The following is a 5,181-nucleotide window of genomic DNA, read 5'->3' as shown; positions in this document are numbered from 1 at the left end:
AAATCAAATCGGAAGTACAGTTTCAACAAATAATACACTGCATATATTCTTCTTAGTGGTTAATTGCTGTACAAGATGCAGACTTGTGTGTGATCCTACTTACAAACACCATTAGAACAAATCATTCTATTCATTAAGAGAATGCAACTATATATCTATCCCAACCATTTTGAATACACATTAATTCTTAAAAACAATATCAACATGCCAAAAAAAGGAAAAAAAAAAGAAACAATCAATTCAAACTGCAGGGAAAAATGTAATGAATTTAATCCAGCTAAAGTTTTACTGTAGAGTAGGACAAAATAGAAAGCTCTGATCATATAGACTAAGAAAATTTATTGCTCAAGACCCTCTAAAAGATTTGGACTATGAACTTTATTCAGAAGGAAATAAAAAGCAAATGAAAGAGAAAAGGGTTGAATTATTTAGCTGGGCAGATTTGGGTCCTTACTATTGTTTGGGGCTGTGGAGGCATTCAAGGGTGACTACAAGTTTGTTCTTTCATTTTATTTTGTTCTTTTCCCTGACCAAATAGAAGCGTGCTGTTGTTGTTGTTGTCTGACATGTAATGTCACTGGAGGACACTTGTAGAGTGAAATACCAAGAGTTATAAAATGTCAGTCCTTGGGCCGGCCAGATAGCTCAGCATTGTGAAGCCCCTGCTCAAGCAAGCACTGGGGAACCAGGGTTTGATCCTAGGTGTGCTGTGCTGGCCTTGCCCCTGGGGCCCACTAGATGGTGATTGGGACTGGGCATGGTGGCACATGCCTGTAATCCCACCACTTGGGAGGTTGAAAGCAGGAGGATCACTACGAGTCTGATCTGTGCAGTGAGACCCTGGAGACCCTGTACTAAATTCGTAAATAAATAGTAACAATGTCAGTCTTTCTTAATCTGCTTTTACTGTCCATACTTTCTATTTTAAAGCAGTGAGGTAGTGTTAATGGGACAACTGAAGAGGATCCTAAAAATTTCATAATAAAACTTTTAGGAAAAATTAACATGCACAATACACCAAGATAATATCAAAAAAGAGTACCAAGGAGGCTGGAGGTATAGCTCTGGGTGCAGAGCTTATGTGGCACGTGTGAGGCTTCGCCTTGATTCTCAGCACTAAAGGGAAGAGAAGCAACAGTAAGGAGAGGAAATTTGCCTGTAAATCAGAATATAAGATTAACCTGCACTAAATCTATCCTGTGGCACTGGGATAAATAATTCAATGGAACAGAATAGAGCATTCACAAATATCTATATGCACAAGAATTCAGTTTATAAACAAAGAATGAACAAATTAATAGGAATGAAGCCCTTTATCCAATAAACGGTTGAGTCACCAACACTTGGCTAGTCAGCTGGAAGGAGGAATAAAAGTACAACTTAGACTCTTGTATGATACACAAAAATTATATCAAAATGACTCAAAGACCTAAATGTAACAGCAAAAACTAAAGCTTCATGATGTTGGATTTGGCACGATTTCATATGCTACCAAAGGGACAGGAAACAAAAATAAAAATAGACAAACTGGACTACTTCAAAATTAAAACTTTCTGCATATCAAAGGGCACAATTAAGAGAATGAAGCGGTAACATACGGAATGAGGACAACATTTGCAAAGCCTATACCGCATCGTGATGAGTTAATATTCAGAGTGTATTAACAGTCCCTACAACTTAACAACGGAGAACAAATGAGGCAATTAAAACCAGACAAAGGACCGGAACAGGCATATCTCTAAAGGGTACCCAAGAAGTCGGCAGACATAGACAGGTGCTCAGCACTGCTAGTCTAGGGAAGTGCAAAGCAAAATCACATCGTCATCTCTCATGAAAATGTAAGGTAACTGTCATCTACATAAACAGAAAATAACTAATATTAGTGAAAAATAGAGAAATAGGGATCCTGGTATACTTGGTGGGAATGCAAAACGGTGCAGCCCCTTTGGAAGGCAGTTTAGAGGGGCCTGAAAAAGCAAGACATAAAATACCACATTATTCAATAAGAGCCTCTATCTCTATCTCTGTCTCTGTCTCTGTCTCTATCTCTATCTCTGTCTTGTTCTCATGTTTTAATTACATATTATATTTAAAGCAGGATTTTGAAGAGATATTGGTATATTCCACATATATAGCAGCATTATTTAAAATAGCCAGTAGAGGGAAGCAGCCAAGATGTCCATTAACCTACAAATGCTGCATAAGCAGAAGGTGGCATTCCAACAATATCTATATAACGGAAAGTTACTTAGCCTTGAAAAGAAAGAAAATTTTGACACATGCTACACAGATAGGAGATTCAAGTTTTCTTTTTCTTTGTTTTCTTTTGGTTGTTGTTGCTGCTGCTGTTAAGGTGTACAAAGATGTTATTGTGGATAGCCCCTAAGAAGACTGTGAATATCCTTGACCTTTGAACAGAAGATGGACTTGAGGACACGAAGTTAAGTGACGTAAGGCAGTCGCAGACAGACAGGCAGGGTGGCAGGCAGCTTGGAGAAGCACCAAGAGTGATGAAACTCGCTGAAATACAAAATTGGTTGCCAGGAGCTAGAAGAGGACAGAGTTGAGAGTTATGTAAAAAGCATGAGGTAGAGCTTCAGTTTTACGAGGTGAGAAAGTCCGGACTACTGGTTGAACACCAACGTGAACTTACTGTCCTGACTGGATCCTTAACAATGCTGGAGATGGAACTTTTTATCACATTCTCAGTTTTAAAATTTTTAAAATAAAATTAGACTATTTTATCTCATTATATGCACACATAACTTTTTTTGTAACTATGGAGAAAAAAAAGACCTAAATATAAAAATAAACCCTAGGCTTATTCTTTCTAAAAAATGGAAATGTTATTTCTATACGGAATATCTTAAACCTTGGGAAATCCATATTATTTATGAATCACTGCAGAATGCATTACCGCAGAACTTGGCAACTTAACTCTTTTATTATCCCACTTCCTGTGGCTCAGGGGTCTGGGCGTGGTGTGACTGGGCCTTGGGCTTTGGCTGAGCCATCGGCCAGAGCTGCATTGTCTCGGGGCTGTAGGATCTGTTTCTGAGCTTGTTCTCAAGACTGACGTGAAGAGCCCCAAGGGCCTCTCTGCAGGGCTGCCTCACTCCCAGGTGCTTGGCTTCCCGCAGGGGGAGCGATCCAAAGAGGAGGGACAGAGAGTGCCCGGATGGAAGCCACAGTCTCTTTGCAAGTAATCTTCGCATCGCAGTCGCCTCCCATCTGCCATGTGCTGTCCATTGAAAGCAAGTCAGTAAGTCCATCGTGCCCTGAAGGGAGAGGAATACCTAAGGCTGTGACTACCAGGAGCAGAAGATCTCTGGAGTCCTCTCAGAGGATGCCGATCTGAGGATTCTTGCTTACTGTTTAAAAAAAGAAAAGAAAACCTTGATTCCGCATATCTGGTAATCAATTTTGTTAAGACTTTGATCATACCTCTATTGAGGTGATCAAAATTCACTGATTGGCTGCATATCTGGTTTGTATCTAGGGTTATGCGACGCTTGAAAGTACAAAGATAGAGGTGATGCACTCTTCTTCCAGTGGAAAAAATGAGCTAATGTGAGATTCACCGTGCTGCACAGAAGGCAGCCACCGGCCGCCTCCTCATTCATTCTCTCTCTCTCTCTCTCTCTCTCTCTCTCTCTCTCTCTCTCTCTCTCTCTCCCCTAATATCCAAAATAGGGAGAAGAATAGACCCTACTTCATGGCTACTTTTGAATAGCGTATAAATTAATGTATGTTAAGGAGCCCAGAAGAGTGTAAAGTATATAAAGATGTATACTGTAGTAGTCTGCAATTACAGACCAGAACGCTTAATTTTCTAATTTTACTTTTTCTTCTTTCTAAATGCATGGTTTTTTTCTGGTAGATACTGTACTCAGAGCCTTTTCACTGAACTACATCCCCAGCCCCACCTTCATCACTTCTTTTTGCTTTATTTTTGAGTCAGGGTCTTGCAAAGCCCCTACATTGCCCGTGTTGGGCCAGAGCGTTCAGCGCTGCGGCCTCAGCCTGGACGACTGCTGGGGTCAGACTGTGAGGTCACACCCAGTTTAAATATGGGCTTTCAATTTACATCCTTGCTTTTGTTCATCTCTGATCTCAAATACTTTGTGCCAAATTTCAAATAGATTGCTGAAACTTTATTGTTTCCTCACTTGATCTGCTTCATTCTTTATCCCTTGAAGGAAAAATTGATGTCACTCAAAAACTTAAAATCATCATTTTACCTTCTGCATTCAAATTATTTCTGCAGATTTTAATAAAGGGTGAGTCTCGGATGGTCCTCCAGGGAGGGAGGCACGCATGTCAGGCTTGTCTACTCAGATAAGTGCCCATTGTTCTCTTCTCCAGTGTACAGACTGTCCCCGACAGAACAGTCCTCCTGCAGGATGTGGGTACTTAACGTTTCTCATTTAGTTTTCCTATAGAACCTTTTCAGAGATGTTCTAAGAGTATAAGTAGATTGTACCACTTACCTCAATTACAATTGCACCCAGATAGAATTCTTCAACACTCTCTCCTCTCAAATAATCAGCTCATTATTGCTCTCCAAATGGGGGTTGATTTTTATGTGGAGAATTATCAGCAATAAAATCCTTCTCAAAATCCTGATCCTGTAGCTCTAACTTAGATGCAGAGTTAGGCTAATAACCTTATGTAACTCTGATGCTCTCTACCCTTTCTTCCGCTTAGCTACAAGCAGGGGCCGTACTGCCCTTCAGCTCTTGTTAAAATAAGGCCAAAGCTGTGTTATATGAAAGGAGAGGTTAGCACTCTGCCTGACAAGGATGGAAGAGGCCCTTTGGCCTGACAACGTGCGACAAAAGTGGTTCCAAACATTTCTTTCTACAGGAAGACTGAAGTCCATCTATGAGAACAGGAATGTAAAATACATATGGAGGTTTTGCTTTGCCTTATCTGCCTCTCTGGAAAGCCCCTGAGAATGTGAAAGCCTGCACTGGTGAGAACAGGGTTACTCTGGCTTCCCATTTTGGAGGTTCCAGTCCGTAAGCAATTGTCTCAATTTATTTTGGGCCTGTGACGAGGACGTGCATCACAGTAGGAGTGTACAGCAAAGTGAAGCTGCTTACATCACCAGCCAGGGAGCAAAAAGGAGAAGCACCCAGGAGCCGTCATTGCCCAGTGCCCGAAGGACCTGTCAGCAAG

The 5,181-nt window shown here is 40.8% G+C and overlaps 1 protein-coding gene and 1 pseudogene across 1 annotated transcript in view; both read left to right on the top strand.

Moving 5' to 3' along the window:
• Ppp2r2b (protein phosphatase 2 regulatory subunit Bbeta) overlaps nucleotides 1-5,181 on the top strand; it is a 454,351-nt gene that overhangs the window by 58,442 nt on the left and 390,728 nt on the right. The gene's annotated exons all lie outside the window — the stretch shown is intronic.
• Nucleotides 4,762-4,860, top strand: LOC111816807 (annotated as a pseudogene).

The sequence above is a fragment of the Octodon degus genome, unplaced genomic scaffold (assembly GCF_000260255.1).
Source record: "Octodon degus isolate 3935 unplaced genomic scaffold, OctDeg1.0 scaffold00040, whole genome shotgun sequence".
Taxonomy (NCBI): Eukaryota; Metazoa; Chordata; class Mammalia; order Rodentia; family Octodontidae; genus Octodon; species Octodon degus.
Note: the sequence above shows the minus strand (reverse complement) of the source record. Positions and strands in the feature narration are given on the sequence as shown.